The following is a 27,782-nucleotide window of genomic DNA, read 5'->3' as shown; positions in this document are numbered from 1 at the left end:
TTACCGAGCCATTCCGTGCCTTCTGCAGCTTCCCACTCTTTTCCTCCCATTCAGTAAATATCCCGTCACGCTTTTAATGATCATTAAATGCACCTCCAGATGTTGGCCAGCGGTTCGTCCTCACACAGCCCTTTCTGAGTTCCTCGACTGCAATCAAGGCACAGAGACAAGGACCTCAAAGAGAAGCAAGAAAGAAAACATGGCAACACACCATGCTCTAGATTTCTTGCCTGCTATGTCATTATTCCCAAGCAAAATAATTACAAACATTGCTCCGTGTTTACACCGTGTAGCATATGGACCTGGTCCTTTTATAGTTTTTGTAATGTGCCATTTCAAACAAACTGTCAACTTTTTTCCTCTTGCTTGCTGTTGAATCAGCCTGAGTGCAATTCGTCATTGTTATGGATCCATGATATGCGTGACTGTGAACATCAAACACCAAACCTCTTCCTGAAAACACAAGGTGAAAAGAGAGAAACAACAACGTAATCCTTAAGTCAGTGCAACAAAGGAAAAGTCATTATTTAGTAAGCCATTTTTTTTCCCTGTGAAAATAAAATAAAATAAAAAAATGTAATTAAATTAGAAAATCAATTAATTTTTCATGCAATCTCACCTTAAGTGACCCTATAGTAGCTGAATTAATAATCAATGCTGATTTTCCAGCTTGCAGATTCTCTTAAGAGGGAAGATCACTTTGAAATTTGAAGAGCAAGGCAATTTTCAGAGCAGCTGTTCTCTCTTTCAGATCTTGGCGAAAAATTACAGTGATGTTATTTTCCATGTCGGCTATCATCCATTAGGCAACTATATTTCAGAGCTAAATTGGGTGGATTTCAGACACAGTTTAATCCAGCTGGAATTAGCAAGAGTTATAGCTATGGTGAGAAGAACCACAGCTGAGTGAGTTTATGCTGGGAAATTATTATCATTTGACCAAGAATTAAGAAAAAGTAGCTAGTGGCATTCCAGAAACTGTGGAGTGTTGTGGCTTTTCATAACTGATCAACAATATTGGTTTTCCAGTTCTGTGTAGTGACATTTTGTCGTGAGAATTCTGAGAAAGCAAAAAGTCAATTCTGTAAGCAGAACTTCTGCCCATTTCATGTTATAATGACATGGTGGAACAGTTTGAAGGCAAAATTATTCAGGGCTGCTTACAAGAAGATGAGTTTTACCACAGCTAGCTTCCTCTATGTGAATACTACACGGCTCTTTGCCAGGAATACTGTGTTTATGTATACAGCTTTTTTTTTTAATATTAATGAAATTGGTTTTGGCTCAAAGGAAGACGACAGATTATTTTCATAGTGTGTCTTTTTATCTTTTCTTCTGTACTTGCTATTCTCTAGAATCTCCATAGGGACCTGAACTACACACAAAAAAAGTCTAAAACAGGGATGAAATTGCACGGTTCACTATCATAGACCAGTCTTTTGAAAAATTTATACTTTGCTATCCCCCCCTAATTTCTAGTCTGGGACTAGAGATACCAAGAAACCACACAGACTTTCACTTGGGAAAACGGTTCGTGACCAGAAAGCCATTGTCTCTTGCTTGTTTGCTTTAAGCAATTAACATGTTTTCCCTTGAATTTGTGGTTGCTTCGATGCCACCCACAGCCCTATATAAGCTTGCATGTTGTAAACGTGGACAGCATGACTAAATTATTTCATGTTCACATATTTTATTTCATATTAGGACATTCAAAGGGAAAGTTCGCCCAAAAATGTAAAAATGCTTTCACTAAATATCTTTTTAAAGGTATCATGATCATGAAAATCTGACTTTTTCCATGTTTAAGTGCTATAATCGGATCCCCAGAGTATCTACCAACCCAAAAAAATGTGACAAAGGACAACCCAGTAACTGCAAGGATGCAAGCATGTGAAAAAACCCAGAGCCGCTCAGATTTCGCTCCTCTCGTGACGTAGGAAGGGGATCTTATTATATTACTGCCCCTTAAACTGCACGTTTCCACCCACGGCGGCGTCATTGTGTTTTCGCATGTGACAACACTGTATCAGTTCTTACGCCAAAAGTTGAAGCAAAGCATGGTAACTGTTCTGTCATTGCCTGAACAGAGAATTACAGAACACTATTTAGAGTCCCAGCCTCCAAGGAGACACGAGAGCAGTGGATTTATTGATTTATTTACTGTATATTAAGCTGCTGTGATTTCTTTCCCAGCTGTTTACCTTTACAGACATAATCGATTGTTTTTCTATCTCATGTGTTTTTAACTTGTGTGCATTTGACAATTTAAGCGCAATAAGACATGAAAGACATGAGCTTAGTTTAGACATGAACTAAGTTTAGTACTAAACTTAGTTTAGTTTAGTATTAAATAGTATATATTTAGTATTAAAATGCCGTGTGACAGCCGCTTTCTGTGCGCATGTGCTGAGGAAACCATATATCAGAAGTTTAAACTAATACGGTTTAAAACACATGATTTGAACCAGACAGGTGTTTTTGGCAGAGTATCTGAGGTAGGAGCTGTAAAGACAGCCCTATAGAATGGGGGAAGTGACGTCACTTTGTAGGCAAAAACTTGTAAACAAGTTAGCATTTTATGTCTTTCTTTCTTCAGTCGATAAGAAATTATGTTTCTTGAGGAAAACATTTCAGGAATTATCTCCATATAGTGGACTTCAATGGTGCCCCCAAATTTGAACTTCCAAAATGCAGTTTAAATGCGGCTTCAAATGGCTCTATATGATCCCAGCCAAGGAAGAAGGCTCTTATCTAGCGAAACGATCTGTCATTTTCTAAACAAAATGACTATTTATATACTTTTTAACTCACTTGCTCTGTTGTTGTTTAATAGATTAGAAGCACTAGAATTGTATCGAATAGTATCAAGGATCTATTGACTTTTAATGCACCTTATTTCAAAATGTACAGAAATACGTGCTTTCATATGCCCTTTAGTTATGGTTATTTCATTTATTCACTATGCTATTTATTATGTCTTATTTCAGTTTTAGTGTGACTCTAGTTCTGCATTTATTCCAGAATATATAAAAAGGTTCATGAAGTGTGGATTAAAATTTATATAGAGTAAATCCTTTTCACCAAACATGTTAAAAATAAGTTTGAAAAAGTTGTCAGAAACATGGTGGTGGTGACGTTGAAGGTGAGCGACCGTGGTAGTGTAGCTCATAGTTCTTACGCTTTTATTTAGGTTTCAAAAGAAGTTCTATTATTTTGTGAAGATTATCTTAATGGACAAGACGTGTAAATTTCATGAACTATGGTTGAACACAGAACCTATTTTTTGCAATGATCCAAAAGCCTATGGGAAAAATCCTAGGGGCTTTTTGTCAAGGGAACCAGTGTGATTCTAACAGCCGATCGGCCTACAAAGTGACGTTATAGTTACCCCACTCTATTCTGGAAAAGGCAGCGGGGAGCGGCAGTTCACTTCCAAAACAAAAATTTTCAGATAATTCACCCCCTTGTCATCAAAGATGTTCATATCTTTCTTTCTTCAGTCGGTAAGAAATTGTATTTCTTGAGGAAAACATTTCAGGATTTCTCTCCATATAGTGGACTTGGTGCCCCCAAGTTTGAACTTCCAAAATGCTGTTTAAATGGAGCTTCAAAGGGCTCTAAACAGTCCCAGTTAAGGAAGAAGGGTCTTATCTGGCAAAACAGTCGGTTATTTTCGAAACTAATTAACAATTTCTATACTTTTTAACCTTAAATGCTCTTCTTGTCTACGTCTGCGTGAACTCTGTTTTCAAGGCATTTAGGGTATGTCAAAAAACTCCCATCTCGTTTTTTCCCCAACTTCAAAATCATCCTACATCGCTGCAAGAACTGACCCAGTGATTACAAAGTGAACATGCAAAGAAGATCAAATGCCCTTTACAAAAAAGGTAAAACAGTAACGCAAGGATGATTTTGAAGTTAAAGAAGAAAATGAGATGGGAGTTTTTCGACATACCCTAACTATTGACTCAGATTACTATGCATGTGCATCGCAGAGACGAGACAAGACGAGCATTTAAGGTTAAAAAATATATAAATTGTCAATTTGTTTAGAAAATGACCAGTCATTTTGCTAAAATAAGACCATTCTTCCTCAGCTGGGGTCATATAGAGCCATTTGAAGCTTCATTTAAACTGCATTTTGGAAGTTCAATCTATAAGTAGATTTCTCCTGTTTTCCTTAAGAAACATAATTTCTTTACGACTGACGAAAGAAAGACACAAACATCTTGAATGACAAAGGGGTGAGTAAATTATCTGTACGTTTTTAAAGAGACATGCATTAAAAAAACAGCGTGTTTCTGCTTTCACTCAAAATAGGCATTTTCAAAATGATATAATAAATGATCTGTGGGGTATTTTGAGCTGAAACTTCACAGACACATTCTAGGGACACCTGAGACTTATATTACATCTTGTAAAAAACATCTTTATGACCTTAATATTAAAACGGTCCATAATCTGAAAACACTCATTTTCAGTGTTAGAGATCTCTAATCCTTCCTTCATTCAGCATATCAAAACCCTTTCCATTTAAAGTTTCCACAGCCACCGTTTGACCCAGTGTGTCGTGACAGTGGCTTGTAAACCCCAATAACAAGCAGCTCCACCAACCTGCTGGTAACACTATGACTCTTCCTGTTAATTTCACCTGCATAATCAAAAGACGACCAAAAAGAGGCCGCAAATTTGTATAAAAAACTATTTAGGCATCATAAATCCTGTTGGGGTTGTTAGTATAATATCCTAAGTGTTAATTTTGTTTTCTGTGAATACTAGTTGTGGTTGGCTCCCAGCGTCTGCAGACATGGCTTGCACGCAATGGCAGATGCAGGGAATTTAAAGGCGGCCACGTCCTGTGAAGTTACAGGCAGTAATCTGAGCTGTGTGTGCCATGTTTTTTAACTATTTGCGCTGCTTTGCTCTGACTGCACGCAATTAATGTTTCTCATAGCCTTACAGAACACAATTCTGCCTGACCGCCCTGTTAAAGAAGTAACGTGGCAAAGAAACAATCAACATTTAATTTGATGACTCGTCCACCATCTTGAATTTATTCTCTTTTTTTCCAATGAGCATTTGTTGGTTTTTTTTTCCTTTTACATCGCTCATTTTCTCTGGTACTTCAATGACGAATTACATTTTACCCTCTTACCCCTCCTTTTACCTTGTTTAATATCTCCTCAGCTGCCCGTAAATTTTATTGAATGCACAGTGTGTCTGTTTTTGCGTGTGCCGCCCAACCTTGCACTTTCCCGTATTAGTAATAGGAGAATGCATTCTGTGCTTACTCATTATATTTACTACATTTCTCCTGACCTTGGCCGAAGTCACTTCCAGAATCCTTGCTGGAAGAAACTGTCCTCAGACCAGATGTTTGTGAGCTGATTTAAACCTGGAAGTGAACAGAAAGCATTAGGATTTTGAAAAAGCTGGAAACTAAGTAACGTTATGATAGAAAATAAATTTAAAAAATGATAGGTTTTACATAAACTTGTGAAGTTTATGCAGCGTGAATGCTGGAGTTATTACAGCCAAAGGTGAACTAAATATTAGGACATTCTGAAATGAAGGGTAATTTTTTCAACTAAACTTTTCACTTAAATTATGCTGATATAATACAAAGCATGACACAAACCTTTTATGGAGTAAAGGAAAATTGGTGGTTGGAAGGAAGAAAAATAAAATAAAAGAAATGCATTATGTAAGTAAATAGAATAAGTAAAATAAACAATAGTAAAAATAAAATAAACAATAAACAATTTAAAATAAATAAAAATTTAATAGAAGATAAATATACTGATAATACAAATCAGGACGCAAAGTTTGTATGGAGTAAAGGAAATCAAGGTTTCCAGAAAGGAAGGCAGATAAGATAAGATAAGATAAGATAAGATAAAATAAAATAAAATAAAATAAAATAAAATAAAATAAAATAAAATAAAAAAATAAAATAAAATAAAATAAAATAAAATAAAATAAAATAAAAAAAATATTTATTATTTATAAAAATAAAAAATAAATAAAAATTAAATAGAAGACAAATATACTGATAATATAAAGCATGACAAAGTTTTTATGGAGTAAAGGAAATCAAGTTTCCTTTTAATTAAATTAAATTAAATTAAATTAAATTAAATGTATTATTTATAAAATGAACTAATAAATAGATGATAAATATACATGCATAAAATAAAATAAAATAAAATAAAATAAAATAAAATAAAATAAAATAAAAATATTTATTATTTATAAAAATAAAAAATAAATAAAAATTAAATAGAAGACAAATATACTGATAATATAAAGCATGACAAAGTTTTTATGGAGTAAAGGAAATCAAGTTTCCTTTTAATTAAATTAAATTAAATTAAATTAAATTAAATTAAATTAAATTAAATTAAATGTATTATTTATAAAATGAACTAATAAATAGATGATAAATATACATGCATAAAATAAAATAAAATAAAATAAAATAAAATAAACAGAAGATAAATATACTGATTATACAAAGCATGACACAAACATTTTATGGAGTAAAATATAATAAAATAAACAACTGATTATTTATTTAAAAATAAATAAATAAATAAAAATAATACAAAGCATGACACAACGTTTTAATGGAGTAAAGGAAATCAAGTTTTCCAGGCAGGATATAAAATAAAATAAAATAAAATAAAATAAAATAAAATAAAATAAAATAAAATAAAATAAAATAAAATAAAATAAAATAAAATAAAATAAAATAAAATGAAATAAAATAAAATAAAATAAAATAAAATAAAATAAAATAATTTCTTATTTATTAAAAAAAAAAAAAAAATAAATAAATAGAAGATAAATATACTGATAATATAAAGCATTACAAAGTTTATTATGGAGTAAAGGAAATCAATGTTTCCAGGAAGGAAGGCAGGAAATTACATTAAAATAAAATAAAATAAAATAAAATGTATTATTTATAAAATGAACTAATAAATAGATGATAAATATACATACATAAAATAATATTTATAAAATAAAATAACCCAACGTAAACAAATAAATAATTCCAAAGAGAGTTTTCCCAGTCATATCAGATGATTCAGACACATTAGTTAAATAAATCTCAATGTATGCACAGATATTATATGACGTGAGACGTCCCTGTGGGTGAGAACACGAGAAGTTTCTCACATAATGTGATATCACACTTTCCTGTCTTGCGCAGTATCACTGCATCATTATCTCCATGTTGTTTCCCAGCAGGGTAACTGACATTACAACACTACGACTGATTTATTTCAGGTCATGATCCCTGTAGATCCAAAGCTTTCTGTGCCTCTGTGAACAAATTATATATAACATTTCTGAAGCATTGGTCTAAGGCCAGTTTTCAGTTTTAGCTAAAACCTAAACTTAATAAAAGCAGGAAACGGGAAATGGGGAGGGGGATCATACTGATAAAGTCATTATATTAATTCCAGCCAAAATGAGGATACTTCTCCCAGAGTTCACCTATTTTACACACCACCTGCGGACCCAGTTCTGTCGTTTTCGGCCATTTTAAGATTGTTTCTAGCATGATAAAGTGCTTGAGACTTGCATAAGCACTTGCTATTTTTCACAAGTGACTTTAACAAGCCAAACACACGTTCTGGTGTTGACCAGAAGTTTATAACCCTCTACCTGAGTAGGTCTCACAGGGGTGCACATGGGTTGTAGTTCCTTCCTAAATGTCTCATCTTACCCCGCTCTTTCCAATACATCACCATAGCATTCAGTTACATTTATAGCGTCGTTGTAAAAGGCCAAGCAGTATTTCAGATAGGGAAATCTTTCATTTCCATTCTTTTGGAGAGTTTCCCCATGAATACAAGGCACCCCGACAGGCTATTAATGGAAATGTCTGGCCTTGACAGCTCAGACATGCGTCTTCCTTTGCCTCTGTCACCTCATGCGATTTACATCACGCTAGGCTGTTGTGTTTGGCGTCAGAGAACAGACACTTTCTAGACTGCATGCAGATTCAGAGAGCCATAGAGAGGACATCTCATTTTCACAGGACATAAAAGAGACAATATTCCTATTTTCAAAGCAGAGGAAAATACTTCACACTATCTTAGTCATCTCGTCTCAAAACATGCTGTTTTTCTAAGGGAGAGCGAGTGTCTTATGACCCTCTCAGTTCCGAAAGAATATGACTCGGGTCGGTTTGCGCTGGACTGATAAACACTAGATGTCTGCGGAAAAAATGAGTGCAGGCAAAAGAACACAGAATGAGGGTAAGATCTTGTATATGTCAGAGAGAGAGAGTTGCTTACAAAGGACAAAATCTGTGCACCGAAGAAAGTCATTATTAGGCTTAAAAAGGTTCTTTTTTCAAGGATTAGTGCTTTCGCTTTAACCTGCAAAACATTCGCTGAGGCGATGCAGAAAGAAAATATTCTCGAAAAATATGCTAAACTTGCATTCAAAAGGTTAGTTCACCCAAAAATGAAACTTCTGTCATTAATTATTCACCCTCATGTCGTTCCAAACCTGTAAGACTTTTGTTCATCTTCGGAATACAAATTAAGATATTTTTGATGAAATCCGAGAACTTTCTAACCCTGCATAGACAGCAACACAACTACCATGTTCAAGGTCCAGAAAGGTAGTAAGGACATCGTTAAAATAGTGTGGCATCAGTGGTTCAACCTTAATGTTATAAAGCTACGAGAATACTTTTTGCGCACAAAGAAAACAAAAATGACAACTTTAACCATTTCTTCTCTTCCCTGTTAGTGTTCAACGTAGACCCCGGATGCGCTGAGGCTTTTTTGATAAACAGAGGTGTGAACGTGTGTCAACTGACATGGAAGAAATTATTAAATAAAGTCATTATTTTGGTTTTCTTTGTGCACAAAAAGTGTTCTCAAAGCTTCATAACATTGCAGTTGAACCACTGTCGTCACATGGACTATTTTATCGATGTTCTATTTTATCAACAGCTTTGTTAATCATTTTATATTTCTCCATTCTTATTAATTTATCCACAATGCTTTATGAGATATAGTTAATTCCCTCATTAAAGCCATTAATTCAATAGTCGAACCTTTGTGTTTTTGTCTGATTTCAAAGTCATGTTTTCGCAGCAAATAAAAGGTTATAATGGTTTGTTCACATCAAAGCTGGTTGGTTTGATTCATGTCTTATATCACTTTAAAAAAAGAATTTTAAAAATCCCAAAGGCACGGAAAACGAGAGCAAGCACTATATTTCATTGCCAACCTGATCTCATGATGAAAACGGACCTGTGGGAACTTTTTCGCAAGATGTAAAATATGTTTCGTGACATATTCGAAGCAAAATATTCACTGAGTGGCGCTAAAAGAGTGTTCTTTTTTTCCCCCCTGGAACAGATGAACGTACTTACAGCTGAGGTCAAAAGTTTACATACACCTTGCAGAATCTCCAAAATGTTAATTATTTTACTAAAATAAGAGGGATCGTACAAAATGCACGTTATATTTTTATTTAGTACTGATATGAATAAGATATTTCGCATAAAAGACGTTTACATATAGTTCACAAGAGAAAATAATAGTTGAATTTATAAAAATGACCCCGCTCAAAAGTTTACATACACTTGATTCTTAATACTGTGTTGTTACCTGAATGATCCACAGCTGTGTTTTTTTTTGTTTAGTGATAGCTGTTCATGAGTCCCTTGTTTGTTCTGAACAGTTAAACTTCCTGCTGCTCTTCTAAAAAATTCCTTCAGGTCCCATAGATTCTTTGGTTTTTCAGCATTTTTGTGTATTTGAACCATTTCAAACAATGACTGTATGATCTTGAGATCCATATTTTTATACTGAGGACAACTGAGGGACTCATATGCAACTATTACAGAAGGTTCAATCGCTCACTGATGCTTCAAATAATAATAAAGGTACACATCCTCATTCCATTCAAAAGTTTTTACCCCTGGCTGAGCATATGAACCTTCTGTAATATTTGCATATGAATCCCTCAGTTTCCCTCAGTGTGAAAAGATGGATCTCAAGATCATACAGTCATTGTTGGAAAGGGTTCAATACACAAAAATGCTGAAAAACCAAAGAATCTGAGGGACCTGAAGGATTTTTCTGAAGAACAGCGAGCAGTTTAAGTGTACAGGACATACAAGTGACTCATGAACAACTGTCACTAAACAAAAAAACACAGCTGTGGATCATTCTGGTAGCAACACAGTATTAAGAATCAAAAGTATGTAAACTTGTGGACTATATGTACATGTCTTTTACGTGAGATATCTCATTCAGGTCAGTACTAAATAAAAAATAACACGCATTTTGTATGATCCCTCTTATTTTGGTAAAATGATTAACATTTTGCAGATTCTGCAAGGTGTGTGTAAACTTTTGACCTCAACTGTATGGTACGTTTTGTGATGTTGGTTTTGTACGTCACTGCAGTTCTGACTTGAAATGTTCATTGAGTGGCGCTATAACTCTAGTGTTTAGGTGTAGTGCAGATGGTATGTTATTTTAAAATGTCACAGCGTTTTAAAATAACATACCATCTGCACTACACCTAAATCTACCTGATAGTATGACTAAAGCGAATGTGATGTAAAAACGCAATCGCTAGCATGCTATTTTAGCTTGTTTTTCGATCTCTCATCTTTCAGCTCTTTCATCATCATTTTTGTTTTTAATGGGATTCATACCCAATGATTCCACAAGCTTGTTACATCCGGTGTTGTGTCCGTTTTCGACCCCCTGCCTAACCCCTCCCCCACACCTAACCCAATACCAATACTAGGGGGGTAGTAATTTGGCGAGTGTTTGCTGTTTAATTTTTACCGCCTCTAGTGTTCATTTCTATTGGAAACGGCAGTGATATGTACTTACTGGTATGTATCTTGCAAAAATGTTCCCACAGGTTTGTTTTCGTCATGAGATCAGGTAGTTCATTGCTCAATGGCACTATTGACCAATCATAACTAAGTATTTCTATAAATTACAACAATTTATTATGAAAAGTGGAGAGTTTGCAGCAGCACATCAAGCGTTTTTCCATTATTTCCATTTCCATTATATATCAACCTATATATAATGCTGTTTTATACTTTGAAACCAATTACTGTGACCAAACATCTTGCAGAAACATTTTATCTTGCTAACCCTGAAGAACTCTAAATTCTCAGTTCATCCAAATGGATTTGTTCGGTCTTACAGTAATGGTTAAATTGCCACCTACTGCAGAGTCTGAGCAGGATTTGTGCTTTGCTGGCATGTGCTTTTTGCAGTAATGGATGTCAGCAACAGTTGAAGCTGCTTTGCTGCATTCCATTCACGGATTCTGTCTGCTAAACCGATTTAACACCTTCCCTAAAAACGAGACAGAATAAAATCAATTACCCCTCAGGCAGATGATGTTTGGCATGGGTTTGTAGAGATGTGACAGCCTTGGTTCTGCTTCTTAACAAAGAAGGATCGCAGCTCTGTAGGCAATCGTGAAGTGAGAGAGGAAGTTGGTTTGAATGAAACATTCTTGTAATTTCACTAGAATAACACTGTAGTACAAGAACAAGAGGGCTGCCTCTCTTTAACATGAGCTGATAAATTTCATGTGTGTTATTGGTTTATTGGCATAAAAGATATAGCGCTTGGCCCAGTGCCCTCAGCCTTTGATATGGTACATACTAGCAGCAATGGTGTCCAGGTTTAAAATGAAACAAAGCAAACCACATCTGCGTTCTTTATAGGTCTGCCAGATGCATATCAAGGCAATCAAACGTGGTCTTACGATCCTAAAGCACATGTAGGATACCAGTAACACCGCTACCCACTGTGGACCACCAGTGAATGAACTTTGGTGTGGAGGGTTTAAAGACACACTGGTGTTGTACGAATGTATGGGCCGTTAAAGATAAAGGCAACATATCAATTTGCCGAACAGACTCTATTATTGATTGTGACAGATTTTGGGCGCTCTCTTCAGCTTGAACAAAGAACAGAACACCTTTGGTTTTGGAGTGTAGCGTGAGAGAGAAAAACACCGCGTTAATTGTCAGTTTTGAAAGGATAAAACACATTAACTTCTCTAAGCCACATTATTATGTTTCATCACAGGGTTGCCAGGTTTTCCTCTCCATTCAAGCCATTGCTAATGCTGCTGCTCACAGTTAGGGTTATACGGATTTAAACAAACCCTTTAACCCCAAAGCTGAAGTATTAAAATATTACTGGTATGATGACTCATCTATTTCAGATAAATGCTGTTTTGAACTTTGTGTTCATCAAAAAAATCCTGAAAAAATAACATATTAATTTTTTTGTATTTGTTTAGAGTATCAACAACAAATAATTTGAATACGAAATACTGTTCAGCTATTTTCAAATTAGTTTTTATTTCATTTAACCAATCAAATGCTCTGCTGTCACTGAGTTAGTAACTGAGTCACATCATTATAAAAGTAACTAATTACCCGAAAGTAACTATTGTCTTACTTAAAAAAAAAAAAAAAAGTTCAAATGTGTCAAATAACTTGGATGTCCCCAATATTAAATATGTTAAATGAATGAAATTTAAACTTAATTAATGAAATTTTTAGTTTGCTTACCAGATATATAAAGCTTTATGGCACAATATCTGAATGTACACTTAGCATCAGTCAGTCAAGCATTATAATATGACATTATGATAATTTAGCATTAAACTTTAGCAATTAGAACTTTAGAATAACCATTGATGAATGCATATTTGTCATATTGACTGAACTTAGGACTGGTGGTGGTGCTTAAGATATTGTTTGCCATTTAGTGCTCTGTAAAAAAGGGGAAAAAAAATAAAAATCAAATGAAAAGATAACAAAACTACTATGAATTCTACTACTAACAACAATATAAAATGCACTAAGGATTAATGAGCTACTGGGTTCATGAATATTAATCATGTTGTCTGCGTTCGCTCGAACTGATTTGCTGAAATTAAAACAGAGTGCCAGCCAATGAGACTGACATTTGCGCATTAGTTCTGCTACTACCGGAGAAACTTCTCCGTTAATTTGACAGGAAAATACAGCAAAGAATATTGTTACACGTAGCGTGTCAATCCTGCATGGTAGACTCTCTCGCTCTGTATCTTTCTTTGCGTGTGTGTGAGACAAAGCAACAATTTAGTCGTGTGCCTTCACGCTAGAGTTTACGGTTTGTCAAATACAGGTATGCTGTGCATCCATTCAGATGAACTGAAAAATAAAATTATAATAAATTATAGTAACGCCCCATTTTCTTGTCAGTAACAGTAACAGTGTTGTAACAGGGGAAGCAGTAATTTGTTTGATTACTGCTTACTGAAAAAAATAACGCTGTTAGTAACACCGTTTATTTATAACGCCGTTATTCCCATCACTGGCTGTCACTAATGATTATTTTTGTAATCGAGTAATCTGAGTAATCAGATTAGAATAAAAAGATTTAAGTGAATAATAGCCTTTAAAATGACTTATAATACATATAAAATAGCAATGAGTCAATAATATTTAGTTCAAATAAAGTATCAAAAGCAAGTAATCATGGTTTTATTGAACAAAATTGTTAAAATACATAACGCAATATAAACAACAGAACCAATGTTGCCAAGTCCACAATTTTCCTGTAGGGTACTTTAACACCGTTGCCGTGGATTGTTTTTCATGTCTGCAGGTTGAAGCGAATCCAATAATGTTATATTTAACCCTTAGAATGCAAATTTCACTAGGGAAACCCCACCAAAAATGTGTATTTTTCCCCCCAGAATGCAATTTTTACTGGAGGACCCCCTCCAAAATGGAACTGGGCTAGTTTTGAGTAGCAATTGGAGGGTTTTATTGTGAAAACCTGGCAATCCTGAATAGACCTAATGTACATTATGAATTATAACAAATGACTGCAGATGGTGCCAATGGCCTTATGATTGTTTTACATTTTACTGCGCAATCTAATTCTTGTTTAATATTGACAACATTTAATTCAAATGTCGAATTTAATATTGGGCTATTTCTTTATGACAGAAATGCTACAGCCACTGTAATTTCTTGACTATGTGGACATCAAAACGTGTAAACTCAGAGTGAGGGTTTGAGCTTCTATTTTGAAATTGCGACAAACAATTAGCATATTGAGAAAGTTCTCTGTGCTTGTGTAGGTTTATTAATAATTTACCATAAAATGGCACACATTGTGTTCCCAGATTAAAGTTATAATAAACACAAACTCACAACAATATGAAGAGATGGAGTTTGAGATGCTCCACACATTTAAATGATAACTGTTTGTGTGGAGCAGCATTTACTGCTAGCATTATGCTGTATTATGCTTTTTAAATGGGTTAAATATATTATCCAGCTTTGGAAAACGGTCTAAAAATGCATTTAATGGATTCTCCTCTGTGGAATGCGCCACTTTTGGTATTTTGCGGTTACTCGACAGGGGCAAAATGCAGTCGAGGGTATTTTAAAATCGAGTACTCAGTTGTCACTCTCACTACAACTGGCTATTAAGTAGCAAATCATGGTTCATGGCGTGATTAAAACCTGACTTTTTTATTTAAACAGAAAAAGTGCTAATCAGTGAACCTTTAAGGTGTTTCACACACATTTTCTGGTCTTTCAGCTTTGTTTTACTTTCCACCCACATGCTCTCCATATGCTCAAAGTTTTGTTTTTCCTCATCCTCCATGCATTGTTTTAGTTGCCTGTCTGCATGTAAAATGATTTCCTTTATCAGGCAGAGAATAAACAAAAGTTCTGAGGTTCCCACGTAATTTGTGGGCCCAGGCTACTTGTCAATGACAAACAAACCGCCACCCAGCCTTCCCTCCCCTCACCCTATTGCTGAAGCCCAGCTCTGAGCCCCTTTGGGAATGGGAACCGTATGAAGCAGTATAAAATGTTATTGAGAAGGCATGAAAAGGCCAGTGCTCTGCTGGAGATGGTTCTGACTGCAATGGTGTCTCACCTCTATGTGCACTGCATTGTGTTTGCCAAGTTTTACAAGCTTATGTGAGAGCAGAGTGTGTCTGACATGAAACTGGGATCGGTTAACAGGGTCTAGACCAAGGTGCACTATAAATCTCACCTCTTTTTCTTCTTTGGTGTCTGCAAGGTAACATACCATATGAAAGACTGTATGTGCACATAAAAAACTGAAAGTTTACACTAAAATCTATATATACTGTATTTTACATTTTGTTAATTTCCATAATATCAGCAATAGGTATAATATAATATAATGTAATATAATATTTTTTGTTTGATACTCAATTCCTCCTAAATTTCAGTATATGAAAACAAGAAGGCCAAATTATAATCTATTGCACATATTAAGTGCATATGGTTCACTACTATTTATCAATATTGCATTCATTTTCTTTACATACGCTTTCAAATATAAATTAAGTTTTATTTTCACCTCATCAGTTAGAAAACTGAGCTTAGTCCTCAAATTTCTCCACTTGTCTGAGACTTCACATTGCAATATATCTGAAAGAGTGGAAACTATCTCAAGAATTTGGCTAGCTGAATGTCCATTTCAACTGCACCCCAAACAGAAATCAGCTTACTAAGGGGCGGGTTTATCATTTTTGGGGCCCCAAGCAAAGCTTGGATTTGGGAGAGCTCTTCATTGTGGTTGAGGTGTCCAACTATTTGACTGAATTATTTTGTAAGTAAATGCCAAGTGTGGTCTGGAATATTCATCTCACCATATCGTCTCAGGAGAACCAGGGGTGTAGGAATGATCTGAAATATGAAGAGGAAATAATATAAAACGTATCTGCTTTGCTCATGAATATTAATTATAAGACACTGACATAGTGCAAACAGATTTGTGAAAAAGCAGCTGCAGGGTTTCTGCAGGTGTTAAAACTATCTTAAAGGGATAGTTCACCCAAAAATGAAGATTCTGTCATTAATTACTCACCCTCATGTCGTTCCAAACCCGTAAGACTTTCATTCATCTTCAGAACACAAATTAAGATATTTTTTATGAAATCAGAAAGCACCATGGTCAAGACAAAGAAATGTATTAGGGACGTTGTCAAAATAGTCCATGTGACGTCAGTGATTCAACAGTAATTTTATGAAGCTACAAGATGAACAAAGGTCTTTTGGGTTTGGAACGACATGAGGGTGTGTAGGCCTAATTAATGACAGAATTTTTATTTTTGGGTGAACTATCCATTTAAAAATTCCCCCTTCCACAAGTGGTGGCCTTAAGAGCTTTTAAAGTAGAGCGGAAAGTCTAACACAGTGTTTTACACCGTTTCCTGTGACGCAACTACGTGATAAAAAGGTATCTTTTCCTTGTTAATTGGAGTTTTCTATTTCTGCGACGTTGCGGCTGGAGCAACAACATACAAGCTAAGACAATTATTATCTCAAGTACTGATTATGTGCTTTATTCAATGTTAAAAGTGTTTATTGTGAGTTTTGAATATAATTTTGTGTGACATTTATAACCATACTGAAAGTAACAACAGATTTACCTCAAATCTTGAAAGCAATTTAAAGCAAACATGTACGTTAAAACTGTGAGCCAACAAACATATTCCATAACAAAGATGGATATCCTCCAATTTATTTTTCTTGATTTCCAATAGAAATATCTAAACATCCTTAATTCAAAATACACTGCTTGAGATGCAAAATGTAAATATGAAGTCTAGATATCTACAAAACTGAACAAAATTCAGTTTATGCTTTAAACAAAAACAAATATGTCAATGAAGTATGAAAACTTGTTTTCCTTTTAAATTAAGTTTAAATTAAGAAATTTATGTTTTAAGCATAACTTCCATTTTGATCCATTTCACAGTAAAGTTTTTAATGTATAGCTTGATTATAGAATCTTAAAGAGATGTTTTCACTAGAAAACATAAAAATACTAAGAAAAAACATTACCTTTTTTGCAGTGTCATCAGAAATAGTAATTAGAAAAAAGTTATTTCCATATTATAGTTAAGCCATTTTTTGTAAACAAGTAATATAAATCTGCATTTTCAAACTTAAAAGTGTTGCTAATTCAAATCATTGTGGATTAGACATTTACATTTAGAGAACATATTGACATATTGTGTTCCCTTTAATTTATTGCTTAAATTAGTCTCAAAAGGTCTTCAAAAAGTCTTAAATTTACCTTCATAAAACCTGCAAAAATACTGAGATGTCTGTAGGTAGGCACTGGTCATAATTACAGCTTAAAGTTTATTCAGTCGCTTGCGAACACTACCAATTATTAGCATGATCTGCATTTTGTCTGATCAGACTGTAAAAGGTTCTGCTTTCTGTTCTTCTGCTGCATTCGGTCTTTATGCATGAGTGATGGTAGCTTCTGTTACTGGTTACAAAGCGTACCGTTTAAAATTGATATTGCATGCTATTTGTTGTCAGCACCCTATTCATCTTTTCTGAAGCATAAACAGTCTATAAGTGCTCCTTAAGAAAATACAGCATATTTGTGCAGCTCAAACACTGTCAATAGGTAGATGGAAAAATTCCTCCGCAGTGGCCTTGCCTCCACTTACTGTACCCTCCTGATGTTGGCTGAGCGATTCCACACATTAGACCTCTGACTCCATGGGATTTCTCTCACAGGGCCTTTCCAAAGACCAATCACAGTTGGCGTCTCTCTTCACTAACACCTTTCTTAAGTTCAGCCCACCCTGCCTGTAACCAAGTTATTATTTCTATCCCATTTTTGAGCTGATTTTTAATCATATTAAACGTTAGCCACCGTGGATACAAAGAGTTCTCCTTTAAGCCCTTGATTTTAGCGCTATTCTAACCTCCATGTCTGTATTGCTTTTAAAATGTCATTAAACGTTGGCTTTGCTCCAAGCTGCGATACTGTGAAGTTGGAGCAGATTTATTTTCTTGAAGGGTTAATGTATTTTTTTCCCTTTCACTTTATCGCAAAACCATTTAAATTTTCACTTGTGAATTTGGTAATAAAACAGTCAGGAGTCAAGTAACCTGTTTTATGACTTTCACATGAGCGCAGAAAAAAAAAACCCACCCCAGAGCATGTTTCATCTGAAATGTGCCTTTAATTCCTGAAAGCCATCAGTTTGACAGGCAAAGCTTAAGAACTAAGAGTATCTGATGGCCTCATTAAGATTTAAACAGATGCAATCAGAGGTGCAAAATAAATTCTTGTAATTAGCAGCAGAAAAATCTCACGAAGCATTGTAGGGGTCAGGCTTGCCCGTGCAAAACTTGTGGGCACAATACTAGGATGTTGTGGGTGGTTGCTAGGTTGTTGCTAAGGTGTTCTGAGGTCTTTCCTGTTGAAAAATCCAGCATATGCTGGTTAGGTATGTTTTGAAGCATGACTGTTTGGCTGGTTTAGGCAAGTATTTAAAATTGCAGACCGGAGATCTCCAAAATGGGGCGGGAATTCCAAAAGTGGGCAGAACCTCCAAAATGGGGCGGGGTCTCGTTGCACAAAGACTTTTCCCATTGGCTCTGGCTTCAGCCTATTGTTATTGACTTACATTTCAAAACTAAACTTTATAAATTAAACATGATGATCTCAAATAAAATAAACTATGCTATATAAATAAATATGCTCATTGAGAGCAGAGCCCCAAAGCTTGTGGACAGTGGTTAATGATATAAACGGGAATCACCCACGAGATCTCCCCCGAGCCGTCCCAGTGAAGCGCAGGGGAAAGGTTTTACTCTATCGCTTTGTTTTAAGCAACGAGGGTGTCCAGGTTCTTGAAATTCCAAGGGTAGGAGGGGGTAGTGATGCTGGATGTAACTAAAAAGGTCAAATTTTCCAGTGAGGTCTGGTTGGGAAGTTACAGAACGGCCCGATAATCTCATATCACATAATCGTATTAACTGTTTATCTGCCTTGCTATTTAGTGCCAATCCCGCCATGCAGTCACTTTCACTGGTTAAGGTTAGGGAAAGGTGTGGGGTAGGTTTAGGGGTTAGCATTTGTGTAGCATAGTGTAGGTAATCAACACTGCCAATAAATCTATAAAATCAGCTGTGGGGTGGAGTTTGGGCTGAAGTGCATTGGGGGAAAACATTTTTGCTTGTTTGACATGTGCCTGTCTGTCAAATGGAGAAAGGCACGCCCTATTTTGGAGTGCCCACCCCGTTTTGGAGTTCCCGGCCCCATTTGGAGATCTTCAGGCTGCAGTTATATACCTCTTGGTTTAGGGGCCATCAAAAAAGTCTCAAAAAACGTGAGACTAACCGCTCAGGAATGGTTTTTTAAAAAAGTGCAGCGTAGAACGTGAGGGTCTCGAGACACGCTTTTGAGACGTGATGTAATAACAACAATATTCAGTGACAGAGATATTCCTCTCCAAGCTCTTTTTTTAAGAAACAAGTTGTGATAATCGCTTGAAGAAATGTTATATAATTCAGGGTATCCGGACGCAGACACTATGAGCGCCTCCTCCGCAATGTTGCAGTCAAATAAAACAGTTGTCATGCCAACTTGCTACTGTAAACAGAAGCTTGCAGTGCTTGCCCTGCTTCTGAGTTCTTCTGATTGGTCCACTGCTTTGGAACTGACATTGATGAGTGGTGCTGCGTGTAAAAGTTGAAATTCTTTTAAGTTGATACACTATGGTAAGCCATAGTATTCATATACACCTGGTCTGATTGTACTAGGACACATCAAAAGCGTGCGATTTGACAGCAAAACGCATGTTCTCGACGTGTGATTTGCCAGAAAAACGTGAATTCTTAACGTGCACTTACGTTTTAGCTTTGGAGTAATCGAAAATCATAACAAAATGGGCAAATACGTGTGTTTTGAGTAGGAAAAAACACAGTCATGCATGTCCGTCAAGCGCCTTTACATAAAAAAATGCGTTTACATGGAAAAGTAGCGTATTGGAATGAAAAAACGTGTTCTGTGTGAATGGGCGCTTAAGCTGGTCCTTAGCTGGTAATAAGATGGTTATTTAAACCGGCTCATGACCAGTTAAGGACCAGCTTAATCCAGCTCAAACCAGCAGCCATGCTTCAAAACATACCTAACCAGCGTATGCTGTTTTTTTTTTTCAACAGGGTTGTCATCCCTAGGAATCGATTTTGGTAGTTTTATCATTCATCAAAAAATGATTTTTTTAAATTAAAAAGCTTCCTCAATAAGTGGAACAATGAGAGGTATCGTTCACATTCATAACACAACATTTCAAGGAAATTTAAGTGACAAAATTCAGTAAGTTAAGGAGTTTAAAACACATAATTAAAAGGATAGTTCATCCAAAAATGAAAATTATCTCATTATTTGCTCACCCTCAAGCCAACCTTGGTAAATGTGACTTCTTTTCTTTCAGACGAATACAGTCGAAGTTATATTAAAAATTGTCTTTGCTTTTCCAAGCTTTATAATGGCAGTGAATGGGTGTTGAGATTTTGAAGTCCAATAAAGTGCATCCATCCATCATAAAAAGTGCTCCACATGGGTCTGGGGGGTTAATAAAGGTCTTCTGAAGTGAAATGATGCATTTGCGTATTAAAAATATCCATATTTAATACTTTATAAACCGTACTCTCTAGCTTCCTCTAACTGTTAATGAGAACACCCTTTTACTGCCATTATAATGCTTGGAAGAGCCAGGACATTTTTTAATACAACTCCGATTATATTCGTCTGAAAGAGGAAAGTCATATACACCTAGGATGGCTTTAAGGTGAGTAAATGATGGGGTCATTTTCATTTGTACTATTTCTACTACCTCTGTAATCTAAGACTAAGCAATAGTAGTCATTTCTGAGAATAGTTAGATTCCTTGGTTAGCAACTGCTCCTCTAAATACTGTTGTATTGGTGCATTTCAGCATGAAACTCATGTTTTCCCTGCTTTTTTTGACTTGCACAGCATTCTAGAGTAACTCTTGACAGTGTTCAATGGTCTGACTGTGATTAAATAAAGTTTAACTTGGCTTACCTTGTTTTATTACCAGTCCAAGTGAGATTCTGGCATTGTTCTTAATTTTCCACTGTTGATTCTCTTTGTTGCGGCATTTTCACGGGGAGCCCAGGATAATTGCTCAGTCACACCCTGGAAAATTAGAATTTCCATAAATGAACATTCCCGTATATTGAAACAAACACGTGAGTTAATCAGGATCATTTGTTATCAATGATATACTGTGTTAGTATTAATAGGGAAAAAAATACAAGATAAAATGCAATATTTTGTTAAAAAAAAAGTAACATTGTAATGAGATATAAATAAAGTCTTGTCTGTGAGTGAAAATTGATGACCAACATTTTTTAAAAAGTAGAGATATTGGTCAATATTGTATGAATTAACATTTTCATCTATCTGTCTATCTATCTGCTTAAGTTAGAAGTTATAGATTTACATCTGTGATTTATTATATACAGCAGTGGAAAAAAAACTGGTATGCTATTTTTGGATCTGCTCTTTATCTTTTGGGAGGCCAGTGTGACGATAACCACATGGAAAAGGCAACAGGAATAAAAGAGCCTATTCTGTGAAAATTCATATTTAGGTTACTTCCAGTCTTGCTAGAGAGCGGCTGGATTAAGTTGTCTGCCGAGTCACATGACCAGCTGTCCAGTGGAGTAGCTGGGATATCAGAGTGTTTAATGTCTTTTTTCCTCTCTGTTTAGACTGTTTGCAGCAGCACTTTCTCTGAAGAGAGAACAAAACAATCATTCTCCTGTTTTCTCTCCTCTCTCCACGTCACCAAGGGACTGGAAGCCGTCCGCGTTCACTCCATCAATCTCACTCTCTTTCCCCAACCCAAAGCTCTGATCCAGTTTGAGACCCAGAGTCCCATGGAGATATAGGACTAAGGAAAATAACCCAGCAAAGTTAGATCAACACGGTATATGCTCAAGAATAACAATGCAACAATAAAAGACGGTTTATATTTTCTATAATATCTTTTTTGTTTCTAAAATTATACACATGATGCACAGCATGCAAAATATACACACGTATATATGGTCCACTGGGCGCACACAGAGTATATACAGGTAAGTACAGGACTGTAAAGTTTATTATTCCACCCAGTCATTTGTTTTTGTATTATGCCAATTGCTGATATATGCAGCACAGCCTCACACATAGCCTACTAGTTGCTGCAGCTTAATCAAGTTAATCAAGCAAATGTTTTTACAAGTCATCAGAGAGCACCTTAACTGAACCTAAAGAGTGTTTATGAAAGGAAACACATTTGAAGGGTTAATTTTTGCCATACAAGAAAACTAAGTAGTGGTTTCTATCATTCAGCACAGTGGTTCTCAAGTAGTGGGTCGTGACCTAAAAATGGGTCACAGGTCTGCTCTAAAAGATATGGTGGATGGTGGATAAAAAAACAGCTTTAAATACAAATATTAAAATGACACTAACCATATCCACCTTTTTCTTCCTGTAAGATCTGCGTCCAGATATTTTTAGCTGTACAAAACAGCTAAATATTGCAAATTGGTGTCTTACCGTATTATTTTAATTATGAGCATACTGGTTTGTAGTGCAAACAGTTTTACCGTTTACTACACGTTGTTATTCTTCTCGTTATTTCCCTACAGCGGGTAATAAACCGCAAGCCTAACCCATAGCCTTACTTTCACGTTAAAGAAAAAAATGGATAATAGTGAATATTTTGGATTAAAAAAAAATGGGTTTTAAACTTTTACATCTTTGTAAAAAAAAAAAAAATATATATATATATATATATATTTCATTTTCTTTGTGTATGTCAGAGGCTGTGCATCTAATCAGACTCTTTTTTGGGGTTCATCTGTCACTTAGTATAAATTAGAAATTATTAGTAAAAATGATGCATACTATAGGTAACCATGAATAAAACAAATGCAAAATAAAATACATCCCCGACTAGATTAAAAACAACTTCATTAGCATAAGCAGAGTGCATGAACTGGACAAACATACACTTGATGTGTGCATATATTTTGTATGCAAAATTTTTACCTCCTCTGGGCCTCAAAAATGAGACATAATGCACTTCCTTACATTAAAATCACAGTGCATGGATGATTTTTAGAAGATGGTTTCCTACTTCAGCACACTGAAAGTGATGATTTATACATTGTGCATTTAACCCCTGCTGGTAGATGTTACAGGTACACCATTTGCCAAGCTATTTAGTTACATGGCATTCAAAAACAATCCCCCGGTTTCATAAACAATGCTTATAGGAGAAGTCCCCTTCCAGAACAAAAATTTACAGATAATGTACTCACCCCCTTGTCATCCAAGATATGCATGTCTTTCTTTCTTCTGTCGTAAAGAAATACTGTTTTTTGAGGAAAACATTTCAGGAATTTTCTCCATATAGTGGACTTCCATGGTGCCCTGAGTTTGAACTTCCAAAATGTAGTTTAAATGCAGCTTTAAAGGGCTCTAAAGGAAGAAGGGTCTTATCTAGCGAAACGATCTGTTATTTTTTATTAAAATAATACAATTTATATACTTTTTAATGTTAAACGCTCGTCTTGTCTTGCTCTACCTTACCTGTTTTTTTTCTGGATCATGACAGTAAGGGTATGGTGAAAAACTCCCATCTCATGTTCTCCCTCAACTTCAAAATCGTCCTATATATCACCGTTTTACCTTTTTTGCTAAGGGTTTTTGATCTTCTTTGCATGTTCACTTTGCAAAGACTGGGTCGGAACTTCTGTGGCGATGTAGGATGATTTTGAAATGATTTTTGAACTTGAGGGAGAAAATATGATCAGAGTTTTTCGACATACCCTGTCTTGAACCAGAATACACATACACATACACTGCATTTTGGAAGTTCAAACTCGGGGCACCATATCAGTCCATTATATGGAGAAAAATGCAGGAATGTTTTCCTCAAAAAACATAATTTCTTTACGACTGAAGAAAGAAAGACATGAACATTTTGGATGACAAGGGGGTGAGTACATTATCCGTAAATTTTTCTTCTGGAAGAGGACTTCTCTTTTAAAACTAATCCCAAACTAAAATGCATGTCTAGGTTGTTTTAACTTAAAGAAACTTAAAGAAACTTAAAGAAGACGCACACCAGTAGTGTTTTTATCTAAGGCATGTTTATAAAAGCTACTTAAATGTCCTAAATGAACCGTGGCCTAAACCTGGCTTAACCTAAGCCCTGTCTGTGAAACCGGGCCAAAAACTCTTTCCTCTCTTTGCTATGTAAGTTGTGCTTATGCTGCTTTCAAGTGTACCTGGGAAACTTGTACCTGAACGATGGCATACCAATTTGGAAACACAGAAGCAGCCTAAACAAAATAATTATATAATGAACAATAAACTGAACTAACATGTGGATTTAAAAATGATGAAAATGATTAATTTCTATCAGTAACTTATAGATTGATTTAAGTAAATGTTTGTGCTACATAAAGTAAACCCCGAATGTGATTACATTACACTTGTTGGGCAATTCACACCACACTGACTGACCAATGGTGACAGCCTTCTGAGTACAGTATGTCACTTCTCAGACATTACAAGACCTGACAAATGATGATTCATCACGTTCAGTCTGTGAAAACAAGCACAGACCAACGACAACAGATGGTGACGGGGTAACACACTGATCTGCCAAAACTCGAAGAACGCGTCTATTGCAGTTTGCCGGTGCACTGTGAATTGGCCTTATCAGTTGTTTTGTACATCACAATTTGAATATACAGCATGATAAATTAAACTTGCCAAAATATTTATTATAATTCACTATAGTCTTGTTTTCTGCCCAATGAGCTCTATGTAGATTTTAGGTAACTCTAGTTTCAACATTATTTTTTTCTTCAGACATTCCTTTTTAAAAGAATAGTAGTATCATATTTTCGCAAAGTGACCCACAACGATTTACTCCTAGAGCCATATTGAAATTTTTTCACTTACATCACAATTTGGTCACAGTTTGGATCCGGATGTCCGGCCATACTGGCGATACTCGGATGTAAACAACAGCATGAATTGCATGGTTAATGTACCACTGAATACGTTGTTCTGCTAATTTATGCTGTCCAAACTGCGGAAAAGGGCTTAGTAAGCAGGAATGGGCGCAATATTTTAACAAACTAAAGTTAACATGTAAGATAAGATATGTACGAGCAGTATTAATTAAGATAATAGCCTAATATTTCACCTACCTGACTGGAAATGATAAAAACAAACATGAAAGTTGTCAAGATTCTTGCCTTGGAGACCATGGTTCAGTTTGGCCAACCACAAACACCTTTTGTTCCTCAGTTTTTTGCACTCTTCTTCTAGATTTGTTATAACTTTTGGCAGTCTATAATAGTCCAAATGTTTCTCCTGGTCCGAATTATTAGTACAGCCCAAAACATTCTATGACATTTAATATTATGGCTTTCATCACTATATATGTCTATCTTTCTTCAGAAAAAATATTAAGCTGGTTGAGTTGACACAGAATGAATCAATAGCTTTATTAAAAACTTGTTTACGTCACACAGTGATCTCTAAAAGATCTTACACAGTTATCGAGTTATTTATCATTGAGTGAAACCAAGAAAATATGCTAGATGACTATACATGACCACAAAATAGTGTCCATGGGTTCAAAATCATAAGTATTGTCATCAATTAGCCCTTGTCAGCTTTGGACCCAGTAGCCACGCCAGACTAGTTAATGAAAATGAATTGCGAGTGATTGTAGCACACCAAGCATCATATTTTCATCACGGCAAACACTTTTCCTTCAAAAGAGAGAAAAGAAATGAATCAAAATACAGCAAAGCGTGGAAGTCTGAAATACAAGCAGCTGGAGCCACTAATGAGAACCAGCCGCAGGTGGTTGCTAAGTGACAGTGGCTGAGTGGCAGGCCTGAAGCCCGGGCCGCAGTTGCTCACCTCCCGAGCCGCCCGCCCGCCCGCCTGCCTCTCTCTCCTCTCTGCAGTGGCTCTCGCTCTGGCAGGGCAAGACAGGGAAGCAGGGCGGCCTGAAATGAGAACCAGACCCCTTCAACCCTACAATTGGCTCTCTTCCCCTGGCTGTTTTTTTTTTTCTCGTGTGTGTCTAAAGTTGAGAGAAAAAAGGAGCGCGCTCCAAAAATAGATTAGGGATTGCGTGCCAATGGGTTTTGAAGACTCACTTTTTTCGCTCCCTCTAGTCACGCAAGTAGCCTGGCAAGACTTTGGAAAGCAAATCAGGAAAAAACAAAACACACACAAAAAGACAGAAGGAAAGAGAAAAGGCCCTCTGGAGGTTGTAAACGTCGCTGTGTCTCTGCGGAGCGTGCCAATATGGAAGTGGGCGGAGCTAATGTTGGAAACCCCACCCCACAATGAATCCACTTCACATGACAGATGTAAAAGTACATATGAAGTCTCATTTTGACATTTAAGCTCTCTTTCATAGGACTAAAGAGACTGGGCTGCAATCTGATGGATGGAAATCTAGACAATATTTAAAGAAAGCACATTATGGGGCCCTTGGCGACTAGAAATATCCGTCTTTGTGGGTCTGCCAAGCTTGGTCGGCATCGTTATGAAAGAACCCTTTAGACAAAGGGCAAAATAGACTCTCTTTTTCTTCCCCTTCTGCTAAAACCATTAAATTCGACAGTCGTTATTGTCATTACATTTTCAAAACCCATGCCAGGCCTACCCAGCGAAGAAAGCCAGCGAGCCCCTTGGAAAGGTTGACGAAAAGGTTACTTTTCAAGCTAACTTTGTTATGAAGGGCCACAAGACTTTTTAAAGCCATCAAAGCAGTATGTCAGAATAAATTAGTCTCAGACCAGTTGTTCTAAGAGGCACCATCACAACAAAAGCTTAATGTGTCTCCATATTGACCCGTGCAGACACAACAAACTGACCTCATCAAAGGGAAAAACGTCAGATGCCATACACAAACATTTAACAAAATTGATGATGCATCAACAAAAGCCTTGCAATTAAATAACAGTCATTCACGAAGTCTATTTTGCCTTCGAATGAGAGTTGTTATGTCCAGAAATACAGTCCACATGGCCTGAGTGCTTTGACAGTGGTGTTTAGCTTCAGCAAACACAAAGAGAGTGTGTCAACAACTGAAACTGGTGTGAAAAAAACACAAGCTCTCCAACTGCGATCCTCCTTCCAACAGACATAAAAAACACATGTTAAACTGAATTTCCACAAAACGTCTTGCATGCGAATTAGCTGATGTACCAATAAATGAGACTGACTCTCCGTCAACTTCTTATGTAACAGGAGCAAATTAATCCTTGTTGACCTTCACCAAAACGCCTCAATGAACTTTCAATCAAAATGAAATAAAGACTATAGTCCAACTGCTGGCTGAAGCATAACAGATTTTTGTAATAGTTTACCTCAGTAAAAATTTATACCTCGTTTGCTGACAGCAGCAGTGGGTTTGAGTTTGCACAGAGCAAGCAAATGTTGTATCCTCACAAAATAAAGGTTCGGCGCTGTCTACTTCTTGCCAACAAATGATGCAATGCTATTTTGAAAAAAAAATTAAATGACTCTCCTTACTTACCCTCAAGAAGTTTTAGAAAGGATGGCTTTATGAATGAATCCTTGCAGTCTACATTTTATTTTGATGCATTCTTGTCTGAATGCGCATTTCAAAGTGAAACTATCTTAATTTTTTTGCACACAAAACAAGTTCTTGTGTTTAGAAACGTGATAAGCAATGCTAACTTGAAGAGGAACAGAACCAGTCCCTTCAAGGCAGCCATGTTTGAAATGCCTCTGGGCAGCAATAGAGGGTTTGCACTTACATTACAATTTGGTCAGTTACCCAGATACGTGGCCATATTGGCGATACTC

General features: G+C 35.9%; 1 long non-coding RNA gene across 2 annotated transcripts; it reads right to left on the bottom strand.

The window, feature by feature from the left end:
- Window positions 1-27,394, bottom strand: LOC127176768 (uncharacterized). 2 transcript variants are annotated; one of them, XR_007829149.1, is made up of 5 exons: window positions 27,338-27,394; window positions 20,937-21,050; window positions 15,721-15,757; window positions 5,320-5,395; window positions 1-453 (listed from the first exon to the last, which is right to left on the bottom strand). It is a non-coding gene; the product is annotated as an uncharacterized LOC127176768 (long non-coding RNA). The 2 variants fall into 2 exon arrangements; XR_007829150.1 differs by lacking the exon at window positions 15,721-15,757.
- Window positions 27,395-27,782: the final 388 nt, after the last annotated feature.

This window comes from Labeo rohita, chromosome 15 (genome assembly GCF_022985175.1).
Source record: "Labeo rohita strain BAU-BD-2019 chromosome 15, IGBB_LRoh.1.0, whole genome shotgun sequence".
Taxonomy (NCBI): Eukaryota; Metazoa; Chordata; class Actinopteri; order Cypriniformes; family Cyprinidae; genus Labeo; species Labeo rohita.
Note: the sequence above shows the minus strand (reverse complement) of the source record. Positions and strands in the feature narration are given on the sequence as shown.